Source organism: Lissotriton helveticus, chromosome 3_1 (assembly GCF_964261635.1).
Source record: "Lissotriton helveticus chromosome 3_1, aLisHel1.1, whole genome shotgun sequence".
NCBI classification, from domain to species: Eukaryota; Metazoa; Chordata; class Amphibia; order Caudata; family Salamandridae; genus Lissotriton; species Lissotriton helveticus.
This window is the reverse complement of record NC_136061.1, coordinates 1,172,355,115-1,172,373,539: the sequence shown is the minus strand read 5'-3', so window position 1 is coordinate 1,172,373,539 and position 18,425 is coordinate 1,172,355,115. Positions and strand designations below refer to the sequence as shown.

At 51.0% G+C, this 18,425-nt stretch overlaps 1 protein-coding gene across 1 annotated transcript in view; it reads right to left on the bottom strand.

The window, feature by feature from the left end:
* Positions 1-18,425, bottom strand: part of TMEM163 (transmembrane protein 163) — a 967,557-nt gene that overhangs the window by 14,204 nt on the left and 934,928 nt on the right. The window lies entirely within an intron of this gene.

Genomic DNA, 18,425 nt, shown 5'->3' with positions numbered 1-18,425 from the left:
ATGGCGGTGATTGGTCCCATCTGTTGGCGTGGGAAGACCTGGGCTTGCAGATGGTGGGAGACCTCTATGTGGACGGCACGCTGGCCCCATTCCAGACTTTACAGGAGCCATTCGGCCTGCCGAATGGTACCTTCCTATTGCATGCGGCGGTTGCCGCGGCGATACAGCGGCATTGGGGAACTGGATTGGTAGAACCGGAGGTGACGTTGGCGTGCCAATATGTGGTGATGGCCGCGGGCACCGTCAAGGCAGTGACCTGCCTCCACAACAGCAGTGGCGTCACTAGGGGGGTGCGGGGGGTGCGGCCCGCACCGGGTGACACCAACACTAGGGGTGACACCAATCTGCACTGCAGCCTCGAGTCTGCTCTCACCTTTACTGTCGCTACCGGCATAACACAGGCCCCCGCAGCCCACGAGTTGCGGGGGGGGGCCCCAGCGCTCCAGGGCCCCCCTCCGCAGCCAGAACACACAATACATCAGTTTTGCTTGGATGTGACGGGTTACGTCACTTACGTGATTACGCTCGCCGTCGTTGCACCTCACACAGTCTCTTTTTAAATTAAATGGTGCCCGGCGCGCAGTTGTCTCCACGTCTGTGCCAGCTCTTCATCCTTAAGGTGGTACTGGGGGAGCTCTGGCCCACGCTGATTAATCATCCAGCCAGGGAGAGCAGCAGGGTAAGTGGGGCAGTCTATCGGATTTAAATTCATAATTTAAATGAGGTCAAAGTCACGGGCGGGGAGAACAAAAGTCCTGCGCTGGGACCAAGACAGATTCATAGCAATATCTGGCAGGGAATGAGATACGAGTTTTGTGACAGATTGTTTTACGGCTGTGGCATAGGGCTCAGGACAGGGGGCCGCTAGCGCTCCTGGCTTGTTAGGGGCTTCTCTAAGAGCTCCACTGCACTTTTATTTGGCAGTCTGTCTGGGCAACTGTCTCGACTGAGAAATGGTGGGTAGACGGGGGTCACAGACTTGAATTGTGCGTCATGCCCCTGGCTGCTCTTTATAATGGGGAGAATAGGGTCGTTGGGGGTTACTTCAACAGGGGGAAGTAGGCCTCAGCATTGTGTGCTGGATGTCAGGGCGCCGGTGGAAGGAGCTACATGTGTTCGGTGGGAGGGCATGATTGTCTTGCTGGAGTAAATCTAGAGGAAGTAAGATAGAGAGAGGGAGCTAGAGGGGTCAAGACCGAGAGAGAGGGAGCTAGAGGGAATACGAGAGAGGGAGCTAGAGGGAGCAAGACAGAGAGAGAGAGGGAGCTAGAGGGAGTAGGACAGAGAGAGGGAGCTAGAGAGAGTAAGACAGAGAGAGAGGGAGCTAGAGGGAGTAAGATTGAGAGAGGGAGCTAGAGAGAGTAAGACAGAGAGAGAGAGGGAGCTAGAGGGAGTAAGACTGAGAGAGAGGGAGCTAGAGGGAGTAAGACAGAGAGAGGGAGCTAGAGTGAGAAAGAGAGAGAGAGGGAGCTAGAGGGAGTAAGACAGGGAGAGAGGGAGCTAGACAGAGGGGGAGCTAGAGGGATTAAGATAGAGAGAGAGGGAGCAAGACAGAGGGAGAGGGAGCTAGAGGGAGTAAGAGAGAGAGAGAGGGAGCTAGACAGAGAGAGGGAGCTAGAGGGAGTAAGACAGAGAGAGAGAGGGAGCTAGAGGGAGTAAGACAGAGAGAGGGAGACAGAGGTAGCTAGAGGAAGTAAGACAGAGAGAGGGAGCTAGACAGAGAGAGGGAGCTAGAGGGAGTAAGACAGAGAGAGAGGGAGCTAGAGGGAATACGAGAGAGGGAGCAAGACAGAGAGAGAGAGAGATGGAGCAAGACAGAGAGAGGGAGCTAGAGAGAGCAAGACAGAGAGAGAGGGAGCTAGAGGGAGTAAGACAGAGAGAGGGAGCTAGAGAGAGTAAGACAGAGAGAGAGAGGGAGCTAGAGGGAGTAAGACAGAGAGAGAGGGAGCTAGAGGGAGTAAGACAGAGAGAGAGAGGGAGCTAGAGTGAGAAAGACAGAGAGAGAGGGAGCTAGAGGGATTAAGATAGAGAGAGAGGGAGCTAGAGGGAGCAAGACAGAGGGAGAGGGAGCTAGAGGGAGTAAGAGAGAGAGAGAGAGAGAGCTAGACAGAGAGAGGGGGAGCTAGACAGAGAGAGGGAGCTAGAGGGAGTAAGACAGAGAGAGTGAGCTAGAGGGCGCTAGACAGAGAGAGGGAGCTAGAGGGAGTAAGAGAGAGAGAGGGAGCTATAGGGAGCAAGACAGAGTGAGAGGGAGCTAGAGGGAGTAAGACAGAGAGAGAGAGCTAGAGGGAGCAAGGCAGAGAGAGAGGGGGCTAGAGGGAGTAAGAGAGAGAGGGAGCTAGAGGGAGTAAGAGAGAGGGGGCTAGAGGGAGTAAGACAGAGAGAGAGGGAGCTAGAGGGAGCAAGACAGAGAGGGAGCTAGAGGGAGTAAAACAGAGAGAGGGAGCTAGAGGGAGCAAGAGAGAGAGGGAGCTAGAGGGAGTAAGAGAGAGAGAGAGGGAGCTAGAGGGAGTAAGAGAGAGTGGGAGCTAGAGGGAGTAAGAGAGAGAGAGCAGGAGCTAGAGGGAGTAAGACAGAGAGGGAGCTAGAGGGAGTAAGACAGAGAGAGAGGGAGCTAGAGGGAGTAAGACAGAGAGATGGAGCTAGAAGGAGTAAGAGAGGGAGCTAGAGGGAGCAAGACAGAGAGAGGGAGCTAGAGGGAGTAAGACAGAGAGGAAACCAGAGGGAGCTAGAGGGAGTAAGACGGAGAGAGGGAGCTAGAGTGAACTAGACAGAGAGAGGGAGCTAGAGGGAGTAAGTCAGTACCTAGCGCCGTACATTTCCGACCGAGGTGGTCCATGCGGTAAGTCGTGAGGGGGTGACACCATGAGTTACCCGCACCGGGTGACACCAACCCCAGTGACACCACTGCACAACAGACTGTTAAACGAGGGTCTGGTGCCTTTGGTTGAGTTGAAATCACGATGGGAGGCCAGCATAGGCAAACAAATCCCGGACGCAGTGTGGGCTCAGGTGCTGCACAGGACCTGGAAGGGTACGAGGAATGCGAGATTTCAGCAGGTGCATTTTTTCGTTATTCATCGCGCGTATTTGACCCCGGAGAGGTTGCGTCGACACTTTCACGTGCTTGACGCCATATGCCCCAGATGTCTAGTACCTGCGGTTGACCTGGACCACATGCTGTGGGGATGCCCGAGATTAGGGAATTACTGGGCTGAAGTAGGGGAACTCCTGAATGCGGTTACGGATCGGGAGGTGGACTTTGATATGGCTGCATGCCTGCTTCTTTGGTTCCCGCACACCAAAAAGACCAAGGTGACGAGCAAATTCATTGGGATGGGTTTAATACTGGCACAGCGGGAAATCACTTGGCACTGGAAGTCTAAAGAGGGGCCCTCTGTGCGGCGATGGAGGAATGAGTTGCTGAAATGGTCGGGCTGTGAGAGTGTGCTAAGGATGCGTCAGGCGACTAGAACTGGTAATGAGAAATGCTTGGAACTGGCACGATCCTGGGAGCTGGTGGTGCAGGCTTTACGGGATTACTTAATGGAAGGCGAGGAACCCGATTAGGTATGAGACGGGATTCCATGGAATTGTTTGATTGTCAGAACTTCCTGGTAGTTGGCTCCCTGGAGCAGGAGAGGACTATTGGTGCCCGCGTTAGCAGCAGTTGGTGGTGAGGGGGGGACGTTGGGTAGGGATCATGGGAGGGGAGATTACCCGGCCCGCAGCGGCCTCCTGGAATTGGGGGGCCCTGGGAAATAGTCATGATGATTAGGAAGAATACTGGAGGAATGACCTAAGGCGGGCTGGACTGGGGTATTTAGGGTGTTCTGGGGTAAAAGCAGATGCGATATGTTGTATCCGGCCTAGGGCCCGACCAGGGCGCACACTGAAGTGCCTCCAGCGTACTGATTCATTGATACGCCGCCCTGCCTCCGGGATATGGGCTGATCGGCTGTGTATTATGTTACTGTCAATCTGAATGTTGCGGGCCATCAGTGTATAGGCTGGCCAGTTGCTTTTGGTTATTCCTAATTCTGCAATAAAAATATATTTACAAAATTTTTTTTTTTTTAAATTAGTTTTTAAGTTGATTCAAAGTTGATTTTGTGTTGCTTTTATGATGAAAATGTTGCTTGCATGGTGGTAAGTCCACCCTTTTATGATTTTTTTAAATCAAATAAAGTATTATCTATCATGGTTTGATGGGGGTTAAACACAGCTCACTTGCACCTTAAAAGGTTGTGCCCTGTCTCCGCACAATAGGCCTAACAAACCTGTATTGTCACCCCAGCCAGCTTGGAGCCAGGGCAGGGGGGGGGAACGGGATTCCCTGCACTTCAAAGCCACTGTCTAGAAGCTTCTCCGACCTTCCAGTACCAGGGCCCCAAAGCATAAACACTGGACCTCATATACCACTGCTTCAGTTGACTTCTGGACCTATGGATACTCTGCCAGGAAGAAAGATTGCTGTGCTGCTGAAAGGACCGTCACTCTGCTGGACTCCTGTTCTGCTGTGCTGACCTGCTGCCTGCTGCGCCTCTTGTCTGGAAGTGAGAATGACTGGACCTGCATCCCTCTAACCCAGAACCAAAGTGACTCCAAAGGCTTGCTGACTTGCCTCCTGTTTTCTGAAGTAGTGTCACCTCAGTCCTGGACCCATGGAATTGGATCTAAGGTGCTGGTCCTTCTTGGAACTGACACTGGAAGGTGTGAAACCTTGCAAAGTAACGCCGCGCAGATCGTGCACCAGAATTAAAGTAACTGTGTTCAGCGGGCTCTGTAGCCTGCCAGCACTCGATCATAATCAGCCTGAACTTATGACTGTGTCCTGATCTGGCGCGACAAAATAACCATCATTGGCGCTTTTCTCTTTTATATGCTACTTTCACCTAAATCTTTTAAATTGCATATCTCAGGGTCTACTTATTGGATTTTTGTCAATTTTGTCTTGTTTGGTTCATTAAAGTACGTTCTATATTTCTAATCAGGTCTGGTATCTTTTTGTGATAGTTTTTTTGCCATTTTACCCGTTGAAGGGCCATATGTAGGTAAATGGCATTTATCGAATCATAAATACCGAATTTTACCGATCCGGTATTTACAAATCGGTAAATGCCATGTAGGTAATTATTCGGTAACAATTACCGAATCGGTAAGATTCGGTAATTAACGAATCGGTATTTACCGATTCGGTAATTGCCATTGATTCCTATGGGCCTTGAGGCCCATAGGAATCAATGGCAATTACCGAATCTGTAAATACCGATTCGGTAAAATTACCGAATTGTCAAGGGGTACAGGGTGTCACTTTGACACCCTGTTGCACCCCTGATTCTGGCTTGTGTGCTATGTGGCACACATACATGCCCTAAGGGTCTAAGGGCCCTAAGGGCATGTATGTGTGTCACATGGCACAGGTGTACATGCACAGATGTGCATGTACACAGGGATTAGTTATTTACCATGCAATAGTATTTCATGGTAAATAACGAATTCCTAAGGGCCTGTGGCACTGTTTCCAGTGCCACCTACATCCCATATTACCGATTCTGTACATTTACCCATTCGGTAATTTACAGATTCTGTAAATTTACCGATTCAGTAAATTTACAGAATCGGTAATTTTCTGGCCCCCTACATCTGAAACTACAAATACCGGTCGGTAACGGCCGAAATCGGCCGTTACTGACCGGTATTTGGCCACCTACATATGGCCCGAAGTGTTTTACAAAATACAAATACTTAACACATTGCCTCTTAAGTTAAGCCTGCCTGCTCTGTGCCAAGCTACCAGGGGGTGAGCACATATTAATGTAGGGTGTGTTTGTGACTTACTCTTACTTGGATTGTGGTTCCTACTTGGATGGGCGCATACTTCTGCCAGCCAGAATCCCAATTTCTAACATAGTCCTTGGCCTATTCCGGTGGGGTTGTGGTTCAGCAGGATGAACAGATGGCTCAATGATGCAGTGGCACAGTTGCTGGGAGAATTGCTGGTCAGTGATTCTAGAGCTATGGACATTCCAAATGTATAGCTCCAATGGGCAGGGGCACTATGCGTAGCAGCTCCTGTGTGCCTGAGTTATCTGATTATCAACTGGTCAGGGCCTTCTGATTCAAAGGTAGTGGACAACAAGGTAGAAGGGCTGGCCAGAACCGCCATTTCCAACTTGTTGATTCTTTCGGGTTCTGTAAGCCCCAGCCTAGTAGTCACCGATTAAAGGCTTCCTCTGTAGGCCCAGAAGGTGCATGGGGCTTCACCCACTTTATTTAATCATTCATGAGTCCCATTATGAGAGACACCCACCCTGGGTATCAAGGGCTGACGGACCGTCTCAATAAGGGCACAGAGTGTGACCAAATGTGACCAAAGCTCAAGTGAGAGATCATGAAACCCTTGTGAATGTCTGGGGTCTGGCTCCCAGTCCATTGCATGAGACACATACCAAAGGCACTTTTTGTACCCAAGCGACATTGCCACAAGACCGGAGAGAAATCTTGTAATCCTCTGAGGCATGGAGCACTTCCAAGAGTGCAGCGGGTGCTTCATAAAGCCTGTGTGAGTGCCTAGGAACTGACCCACCCTCGGCTGAGGCTCCAGCATAAAGAAATCTTGAGACAGCTTCACAAAGCCTGCATGAATCATTTGGGCTTGTCCACCAGAGTAGGGCTCCAGGCATTGGCTGTCCAATTTGAACAGCTTAAAAAAGACCCAGTGAGAGCTCCGTGAAGCTGGTTCCTGCAACAGCCAGAGCCACCTTCACTAGCCAGGCCAGGGACCGGCAGGACTGGCATGCTCTCCAACACATTGACCTCAGGGAAGACCGTAGTAGATGCTCCATGAACCACACATCAATGCCCAACCCAGGTTAGAACTCTAGGCACTGGCCAAAGTAAAGTTTCAGTAGCCCTCAGGTCTGCAAAATGTCAAAGCACAGGTCTATTAATGCATGTCAGCTTTGAAATCACATCTTGCCCAAAACATCACAAGTGACATCTACTCTACTTACCATTCATTTACAAGGCAAATCAATGGCCAAGTAGGGGTATACAAAGCACAAAATTGACGCGACACACTCCTAGCATGCTTAGGAAAATCTCCCCTTAGCCCTGGTTCGAGTCAACCTATCGACCAACTGCTGCTCTCTCTACAGAAAAATTGACAATTCCAAGAATTGGACGAGGTAGGCTCACATAATGTGATAATACTGCATCATTTGCCACCATGTCCCACCCTGATGAGATGATACTATCTGGGCAGACTCAACCTCAGGGGGGCTGACCTGATGGAGGTCTCAGAAATTTATCATTTCTCTGGATAATAAAATACTTGGATCCAGTCCAGTAATTAAAATAGCCTTAAGATATGCCACAAAGTATCCTTTATTTAGGTGGCATCCTAGGCTTAAATAAAAAGTACCATAAGGGAATTTCAGAGGACATACGTGGTTGCTATGGCCCTTACGTACCGCTGAGTTATCATGCCAACATGTTCCTGCCCTTTCACTAGAGCATACAGGTCTGGGGCATTCCACAAGGCTGTGTATATGTATCCCTACCCTTAATATTAGTGAAGAGTTCCATAAAAAATGTTGGGAGGTCCTACCTCTCTTCCAAATGTCACCAGTAACTAATACCTAGTTGAGGGAGAGATAAAAAAAGTATGTATAGCAGTGGTAATAGCTGAACGAAAACTGGAAACCACAATGGTCAAAGTTCCCATCATGGAAATATCCTAGGGAAGTGCACAATGGCAATACTGAACATTAAAATCAATATTGTAAAACTTTAACAAACCTTTTACAAGTGATATAAAAATACTCATTCATAGCATGCATGCAAAAGTAGTAAAAAGCACACTTGGAGGGTGGGGAACTATACATAATCCCAGAGTGGATTCTTTACCTGGTGCCCAGGGGCCAGTTGCCTCATGGTCTGTTCAGTGTGGACGCCCCCTATAGTCACACTCTAATGGATGTGATCCCAGAGAAGGAGGGGGGAGAAATAATACTACAGGAGATTGTGAGTACACATACTGTCCCTCAGTGCCTGCTGAATGCACTACATGACACTCCTCAAGTCCTCAAACATTATCAGTGTCCAATACTAATTTGTAGGCACTGTTTTCTTATTGTATCCACATCATGTCACTTGTGGAAGAGGTGTGGCGCAGTGGTCAGGGTGCCTGACTCCGGACCACAGGGTTCAAGGTCTGATCACCGGTGCCGGCGGCAGGTTAACCCAGCACAATGTGACTCTGGGCAATAGCTTCTTAATATTCCCGAGGGCCCCCAGCGCTGGGACCCCTCTCCGGAGGTAGCTGTGCGCTTTACAAATGCTGGTATTTCATTTAATTTCATTTTACTATGTCAAGGTAGAGCACCCACATAGTTCCTACCATGCATGCCCCATCGAACAGCCGACTGGTGCCATCAAAGTTGTAGCAAAAAACATAGTTGATGGACAGAATGTAGAACAATGTCATACATTCCCCCCAGTACAAGGATCTGGGCCACAATCCATCGTTTTGTTGCACTCCACACCACCCTGGGTTAGACACTGGCTATATGCAAATCAGCTCTGACCCTGTGCCTCATGGGAACAGTCCAGTCCGAACTACCAAGCCATGTCTTTCCCAGACCGGAATCAAGCATCCAAGGACCGGTTTCTGGCTATCAGCCTTCATCAGCCTGGATAGCTTGACTCCAGTGGTGTGGAGAGCCTGGGACTCACGTCTGAGCATACCCAGCCCACTCGGGGTGAAAATTGCAAAAAACATAGTTGATAGACAGAATGTAGAACAATGTCATACATTCACCCCAGTACAAGGATCTGCGCCTAAATCCATCGTTTTTTTGCACTCCACACCACCCTGGGTTAGACACTGGCTATATGCAAATCAGTTCTGACCCTGTGCCTCATGGGAACAGTCCAGTCCGAACTACCAAGCCATGTCTTTCCCAGACCAGAATCAAGCATCCAAGGACCGGTTTCTGGCTATCAGCCTTCATCAGCCTGGATAGCTTGACTCCAGTGGTGTGGAGAGCCTGGGACTCACGTCTGAGCATACCCAGCCCACTCGGGGTGAAAATTGCAAAAAACATAGTTGATGGACAGAATGTAGAACAATGTCATACAATCACCCCAGTACAAGGATCTGGGCCTAAATCCATCGTTTTTTTGCACTCCACACCACCCTGGGTTAGACACTGGCTATATGCAAATCAGCTCTGACTCTGTGCCTCATGGGAACAGTCCATTCCGAACTACCAAGCCATGTCTTTCCCAGACCGGAATCAAGCATCCAAGGACCGGTTTCTGGCTATCAGCCTTCATCAGCCTCGATAGCTTGACTCCAGTGGTGTGGAGAGCCTGGGACTCACGTCTGAGCATACCCAGCCCACTCGGGGTGAACATTGCAAAAAACATAGTTGATGGACAGAATGTAGAACAATGTCATACATTCACCCCAGTACAAGGAGCTGGGCCTAAATCCATCGTTTTTTTGCACTCCACACCACCCTGGGTTAGACACTGGCTATATGCAAATCAGCTCTGACCCTGTGCCTCATGGGAACAGTCCAGTCCGGACTGGACTGTTCCCATGAGGCACTGGGTCAGAGCTGATTTGCATATAGCCAGTGTCTAACCCAGGGTGGTGTGGAGTGCAAAAAAATGATGGATTTAGGCCCAGATCCTTGTACTGGGGTGAATGTATGACATTGTTCTACATTCTGTCCATCAACTGTGTTTTTTGCAATTTTCACCCCGAGTGGGCTGGGTATGCTCAGACGTGAGTCCCAGGATCTCCACACCACTGGAGTCAAGCTATCCAGGCTGATGAAGGCTGATAGCCAGAAACCGGTCCTTGGATGCTTGATTCCGGTCTCGGAAAGACATGGCTTGGTAGTTCGGACTGGACTGTTCCCATGAGGCACAGGGTCAGAGCTGATTTGCATATAGCCAGTGTCTAACCCAGGGTGGTGTGGAGTGCAAAAAAAGGATGGATTTAGCCCCAGATCCTTGTACTGGGGTGAATGTATGACATTGTTCTACATTCTGTCCATCAACTGTGTTTTTTGCAATCAAAGTTGTAGCAACACTGGTTTGGATTTAAAAGTAAACAGGCTGTCCAAGCTGGCCAGTGAGCCTGTTGTGCTAATTGTTAGTCATGTTACAACTAATGAGTTCCATCTGCTTTGGAACAGGAGATCTGCGAACGCAGAAATCGGATAGGTGTGGCCCCGCCCATTGGGTGCAATTGTTTCAAAGTTACTTGTCACAGTAGCGGGCACGTGGTCCCTGAGTGGGGGATCATGTCTAGTATGCACGGCCGAATATTGCCCTGGTGACCAGAGGCGGTGTGGAGCTCCAGTCCGCCCCGGAAGGGGTTTGTGCACCCTAACTTGGGGCACCGCATTCAGCGTGGCTGCATCAATTGCGTGCGCCATGCTCCTGTAGGACCCAATAGTAGGCTTCCATTACTGCTGATGATCCTGGGAAAATAAATCTATTTTCTAGGAGTATTGGTATGGAAAAAACCCAGACATGACGGGATAGTCCTGTGTCATAAAAAATTAGTTATGAGGGCTGTAGCATGGGCATGCGTAGGGAGGGAAAGGGGGGGCACTTGCCCCCCCGGATCGCCAGTGCATCTGGTGTGGGCCCAGTCAGGACCGGCCCTAGTCCCTCATGCTTTTGAAATGGTGCCATTGTTCCAGGTGGCAGCCCCCTCCATTGGGTGGGAAGGGTGCAAAGGGGTGGCCGAGAAGGGTGCAAGGCAGAGGGGAGAAGGGTGCAAGGCAGAGAGGAGAAGGGTGCAAGGCGGAGGGGAGAAGGGTGCAAGGCGGAGGGGAGAAGGGTGCACGCAGAGGGCAGAAAGGTGAAAGGTAGAGAAGGGTGCAAGGCGGAGGGGGAGAAGGGTGCAAGGCAGAGGGGAGAAGGGTGCAAGGCAGAGGGGAGAAGGGTGCAAGGAGGATGGTGATGAAGTTAAAAATGTGCCCCCCCCCTCCCTGGAAACATTTCTGGGACGCCCATGGGCTGTAGTAGCCTGTTTCCAGTGCAGACTAAATTGCTGATTTGAAAAAATAATCACACACAAGAGATGGGACAAATGAGAGACATACAGCCTTATTCATCAACGGGCCATTTTGCGAGCCCCTAATAGCGAATCATAGCGAATCGCTATTAAGGACTCGCAAAACGGTATTCATGTAGGAATTGCTAAATAAATAGCGATTCCTACACATTCCTTATTTGCGAGTAGCAAATTGCTAATCGCAAATAAGGAATAACTCCCCATTCATTCCTATGGGCCAAAAGGCCCATAGGAATGAATAGGGAGCATTCCTTATTTGCGAGTAGCAATTTGCTACTCGCAAATAAGATAGCAATTGAAAGGGTGCCAGGGGTGTCCAAAGGACACCATGTAGCACCCCTGAAATGCAAATTGAAACAGGTGTTGCGCACACACATGTCCAAGGGACATGTGTGTGTGCAACATGCAACTTAGAAAAATGCTTTTAAAAGCATTTTTCTAAGTTTTTGCTATTTACCGAGAGGTCTGACCTCTCGGTAAATAGCTGTCCAAATTTGCAAATTCGCAATTTTTAAATGTGTCATGAATAGCATTTAAGGAATCTCTAATAGAGATTCCTTAAATGCTAATCCTCGCATATTTGCTAATTCTTTATTAGCGATTTTTGCATTTGGGATGATGAATCCCAAATGCAAAAATTGCACTCGCAAAGGGCCAGATTCTGAGAATCTGGCCCTTTTGCGAGCGCATTTAGCTTCATGAATCAGGCTGATAGTGATTCTTACCATATTAAAACAGTGGCAATGGTTCTGTGAAATCAAATCCCAGAAGGGTCCCCGCTAAGGGCTCACTGATTATATTAGTTAACATTTGAGAAAAGGGAGAAAAACAGGTCTGTTGAGAGAGTGGGGGTATTAACTACATCCACTGGGTGATCCTTTACACCATCTAGTTACCCAGGGATCCCCGTGGGGTTTCGTCATTAGGCCCACGGGTGTCAGTATGGTGGTGGAACACCTACCACTGGTCATATTGTAGCAGTTCCTTTTTCATGTCTGTGTGACTTTGTTCAAATTTCTCCATTACATACGATTCAATATCGTCTGTATTGATTGATTGATTGAAGCTTTATTTCGACAGAAATGTCATAAAAGCTGTGATTAAAAACACACTACAATTCTTTAAAAAGAGAGAGTACAGATAAGCAACATTATTGATTTGCATGGATGTTGATGCAACAAAGTGATCGGTTAAGTTCTTGAAACAATAATGCATATATCGTGTTCAAATAAAAGCGGAATAACAATGATAAGTAAACAATTTAGTTCAAATTATCTAATACATGTTACCCTTAAAAGCCGAGATAAAAACAGACAATACTTCATCATTATAGTGGGGCACTAAAATACTAAAAAAAACGTTTAGTTTTCCTTGACTTAGCAGCAGAGTTTTGACAAATTTAGTGCTTGCGCATAATAATTCTAGCAACTTAAGTGTTATAGCCTTAAAGTTCCCACTGCTCTACTATCAGTTAAGGCTCTATCAGCCTGATTCATGTACGGGCCGTTTTGCGTGGCCCTAATAGCGAAACATAGCGACTCGCTATTGAGGACACGCAAAACGGCATTCATGTAGGAATTGCTAAATCAATAGCGATTCCTACATGTTCTCTATTTGCGAGTAGCAATTTGCTACTCGCAAAAAAAGGAATAACTCCCCATTCATTCCTATGGGCCAAAAGGCCCATAGGAATGAATGGGGAGTATCCCTTATTTGCGAGTAGCAATTTGCTACTCGCAAATCAGATAGCGATTTTAAGGGTGCCAGGGGTGTCCAAAGGACACCCTGTAGCACCCCTAAAATGCACATTTGAACAGGTGTTGCGCACACACATGTCCAAAGGACATGTGTGTGTGCAACATGCAACTTAGAAAAATGCTTTTAAAAGCATTTTTCTATGTTTTTGCTATTTACCGAGAGGTCTGACCTCTCGGTAAATAGCGGCCCAATTTTGCTAAATCGCAATTTTTGCAAGTGTCATGAATAGCATTTAAGGAATCTCTAATCCTCGCATATTTGCTAATTCCTCATTAGCGATTTTTGCATTTGGGATTGTGAATCCCAAATGCCAAAATTGCACTCGCAAAAGGCAAGATTCTGAGAATCTTGCCCTTTGCGAGTGCAATTTTGCTTCATGAATCAGGCTGTAACTTTCTTGAAAGCACCTTGCACCTTGTGAGTCATGCTCGTCTGTATTGTGTTTGTGGTCAATAAAGTGTCTGGTCAATTTTGCATTGTCTCTCCTACACCGAATCATGCTCCTCGGTTCTGTTATGTGGACACATATCTTCCTAGTAGTCTTACAAATATACAGGAGCCTGCAGAGACATTTTAGGACATATATAACATTACGTGAATTAAAGTGTGTCAAGTGTTTTAAAACACATGAGTTAGCCAGGACCAAGTCAAAAGACTTGTATGTCTTGGTGAACTGACACATCCCACACCCACCGCAGAGTTGGAGGCTCATCGGGATGGGGCTACCCCATAATGTCCCTTGGGTCTCTGCTGGTGTTTTTTTCAGGCATGTTTATACCAGGGCATCCTGTAGGTTCTGGTTCATCCTTAAGGAGAACATAGGATGTGTAATGTTAAGATTCCCAGAGTGTAGAATACCCCCAATGTCTTCTAATCAGTTTGGTGACTGAGTTAGAAATGGAAGTAAAAGTTGTTACACAGATAGGTCTTGACTCCTGTGGCTTTTTATAGGTGCACAACAGAGCATCCCTGTTGTTATTCGTGGCTTTTTTTCTAGCCCTGATGATAGTTCACTCAAGGTAGTTCTTTTCATGTAGTTTTTCTCTACGTATTTCTGCATGTTCTCTGTACTTCCCAAATTCTGTGCAACTGTGTCTGAGTCTTCGGAATGTACATACTGGTAAGCCTTCTCTTAGTGCTCAGGGTGGACACTCAAATCGTAAAAGGCTGTTTTTATCCATGGGTTTATGATAAACCTCAGTCTTCAGGATACCACCCTCATGGTATATCTGTGGCTCCAAGAATGGCATTTCCATATCACTCATATTCATCATGAATCTCAGAAAGGGATCCAAAATGTAGACCCATTCCGTAAAATGAATTGCTTTCTCCCTTGTGCCTCTCTCTAGATCACTAGGATATCATCTATGTGTCTTTTCCACAACCTCATCAGTCTGAGATATGGATTTTCATCACAATAAATGTATTCAGTCTCAAAGTTGTGTACATATAGACATGGCAAGCTGGGAGCACAGGTACTTCCCACAGAAATACCTTATGTTTGCATGAAGAAATCTCCTTCATGCTCAAAGACATTCCTCGTAAGGATCATGTGTGCGCAGTCAAGAATGAACTCGCCATGTGTCATTTTATTAGCCTGTCTGGGAGTCTAGTAGGGACAGGCCAACCCTGAAATCTACTCATGAACCATTTGTTGTTTGTGTATGCATTTTGCACAGCCCTACTTGCAACATAACAACCCAGTCGTGAGTTAGCGCCATGTGTCTGTATCAACTTTTGGTTTCCAATTATTCTCGTATTTTATTTTATTTTCCATTCTTCTTTCTCTCTATCTGATTCCTTCTCCCTAGCTTACTTGTATGTATCCGTCTGGCAAGTGATGATAGTATTATTTAGGATTGTGTTCAGTGCTGTAGCAAATGGGGCGGGGGTGGCCGTGATCCGCCCTGGGCGACATGAGTTTTGGAGGCTGTGGCCCCCCCTTGCTCTTACCTGGAGCTGTCAGAACAAATGAAGGAATCACCAGCACCCCATGCAAACGTAGAGACCGCCAGCACCCACCCCGCTCTTTCATGCTGCCGCCCCGGGCGGCAAACATAGAGACCGCCAGCACCCACCCCGCTCTTACATGCAGCCGCCACGGGCGGCAAACGTAGTGACCGCCAGCACCCACCCCGCTCTTACATGCGGCCGCCCCGGGCGGCAAACGTAGTGACCGCCAGCACCCACCCCGCTCTTACATAAGGCCACCCCGGCCGGCAAACGTAGAGACTGCCAGCAACCACCCCGCTCTTACATGTGGCCGCCGCAGGCGGCAAATGTAGAGACCGCCAGCACCCACCCCGCTCTTACATGCGGCTGCCGCGGCAGCAAACGTAGAGCCTGCCAGCACCCACCCCGCTCTTACATGGGCCCGCCCCGGGAGGTAAATGTGGAGACCGCCAGCACCCACCCCGCTCTTATATGCGGCTGCCTCGGGCGGCAAACGTAGAGACCGCCAGCACCCACCTCGCTCTTACATGCAGCCGCCACGGGCAGCAAACGTAGAGACCGCCAGCACCCACCTCGCTCTTACATGCAGCCGCCACGGGCGGCAAACTTAGAGACCGCCAGCACCCACCCCGCTCTTACATGCGGCTGCCCCAGGCGGCAAACGTAGAGACCGCCAGCACCCATCCCGCTCTTATATGCGGCTGCCTCGGGGGGCAAACTTAGAGACCGCCAGCACCCACCCCGCTCTTATATGCGGCTGCCTCGGGCGGCAAACGTAGAGACTGCCAGCACCCACCTCGCTCTTACATGCAGCCGCCACGGGCGGCAAACGTAGAAACCGCCAGCACCCACCCCGCTCTTACATGCGGCTGCCCCGGGTGGCAAACGTAGAGACCGCCAGCACCCACCCCGCTCTTACATGCGGCTGCCCCGGGTGGCAAACGTAGAGACCGCCAGCTCCCACCCCGCTCTTACATGCGGCTGCCCCAGACGGCAAACGTAGACACCTCCAGCACCCACCCCGCTCTTATATGCGGCTGCCTCGGGGGGCAAACTTAGAGACCGCCAGCACCCACCCCGCTCTTATATGCGGCTGCCCCAGACGACAAACGTAGAGACCGCCAGCACCCACCCCGCTCTTATATGCGGCTGCCTCGGGGGGCAAACTTAGAGACCGCCAGCACCCACCCCGCTCTTATATGCGGCTGCCTCGGGCGGCAAACGTAGAGACCGCCAGCACCCACCCCGCTCTTACATGCAGCCGCCACGGGCGGCAAACGTAGTGACCGCCGGCACCCACCCCGCTCTTACATGCGGCCGCCCCGGGCGGCAAACGTAGTGACCGCCAGCACCCACCCCGCTCTTACATAAGGCCACCCCGGGCGGCAAACGTAGAGACTGCCAGCAACCACCCCGCTCTTACATGTGGCCGCCGCAGGCGGCAAATGTAGAGACCGCCAGCACCCACCCCGCTCTTACATGCGGCTGCCGCGGCAGCAAACGTAGAGCCTGCCAGCACCCACCCCGCTCTTACATGGGCCCGCCCCGGGAGGTAAATGTGGAGACCGCCAGCACCCACCCCGCTCTTATATGCGGCTGCCTCGGGCGGCAAACGTAGAGACCGCCAGCACCCACCTCGCTCTTACATGCAGCCGCCACGGGCAGCAAACGTAGAGACCGCCAGCACCCACCTCGCTCTTACATGCAGCCGCCACGGGCGGCAAACTTAGAGACCGCCAGCACCCACCCCGCTCTTACATGCGGCTGCCCCAGGCGGCAAACGTAGAGACCGCCAGCACCCATCCCGCTCTTATATGCGGCTGCCTCGGGGGGCAAACTTAGAGACCGCCAGCACCCACCCCGCTCTTATATGCGGCTGCCTCGGGCGGCAAACGTAGAGACTGCCAGCACCCACCTCGCTCTTACATGCAGCCGCCACGGGCGGCAAACGTAGAAACCGCCAGCACCCACCCCGCTCTTACATGCGGCTGCCCCGGGTGGCAAACGTAGAGACCGCCAGCACCCACCCCGCTCTTACATGCGGCTGCCCCGGGTGGCAAACGTAGAGACCGCCAGCTCCCACCCCGCTCTTACATGCGGCTGCCCCAGACGGCAAACGTAGACACCTCCAGCACCCACCCCGCTCTTATATGCGGCTGCCTCGGGGGGCAAACTTAGAGACCGCCAGCACCCACCCCGCTCTTATATGCGGCTGCCCCAGACGACAAACGTAGAGACCGCCAGCACCCACCCCGCTCTTATATGCGGCTGCCTCGGGGGGCAAACTTAGAGACCGCCAGCACCCACCCCGCTCTTATATGCGGCTGCCTCGGGCGGCAAACGTAGAGACTGCCAGCACCCACCTCGCTCTTACATGCAGCCGCCACGGGCGGCAAATGTAGAAACCGCCAGCACCCACCCCGCTCTTACATGCGGCTGCCCCGGGTGGCAATCGTAGAGACCGCCAGCACCCACCCCGCTCTTATATGCGGCTGCCTCGGGCGGCAAATGTAGAGACCGCCAGCACCCACCCCGCTCTTACATGCGGCTGCCGCGGGCAGCAAATGTAGAGACCGCCAGCACCCACCCCGCTCTTATATGCGGCTGCCTCGGGCGGCAAACGTAGAGACCGCCAGCACCAACCCCGCTGTTACATGTGGCCGCCGCGGGCGGCAAACGTAGAGACCGCCAGCACCCACCCCGCTCTTACATGCGGCTGCCCCGGGCGGCAAACGTAGAGACCGCCAGCGCCCACCCGCTGTTCATGTGGCCGCTGCGGGCGACAAACGTAGAGACCGCCAGCACCCACCTCGCTCTTACATGCAGCCGCCATGGGCGGCAAACTTAGAGACCGCCAGCACCCACCTCGCGCATACATGCACCCGCCACGGGCGGCAAACGTAGAGACCGCCAGCACCCACCTCGCTCTTACATGCAGCCGCCACGGGCGGCAAACTTAGAGACCGCCAGCACCCACCCCGCTCTTACATGCGGCTGCCGCGGGCGGCAAACATAGAGACCGCCAGCACCCACCCCGCTCTTACATGCAGCCGCCACGGGCGGCAAACGTAGAGACCGCCAGCACCCACCTCGCTCTTACATGCAGCCGCCACGGGCGGCAAACGTAGAGACTGCCAGCACCCACCTCGCTCTTACATGCAGCCGCCACGGGCGGCAAACGTAGAGACTGCCAGCACCCACCCCGCTCTTACATGCGGCCGCCGCGGGCGGCAAACGTAGAGACCGCCAGCACCCACCCCGCTCTTACATGCGGCTGCCCCGGCGGCAAACATAGAGACCGCCAGCACCCACCCCACTCTTACATGCAGCCGCCACGGGCGGCAAACGTAGAGACCGCCAGCCCCCACCCCGCTCTTACATGCGGCTGCCCCGGGCGGCAAACGTAGAGACTGCCAGCACCCACCCCGCTCTTGCATGCGGCTGCCGTGGGCGGCAAATGCAGGGACTGCCATGTGCGGCACAAGGTTTAGCTACGCCACAGACTATGTTTATTGTTTAATTTCAAATTAAATCTTTGTATTATAAAGTATCTGCTTAAATTAAATAATCAATACAGACAGGTGCTTCTGTGCTCAATGCAAAACAAAGC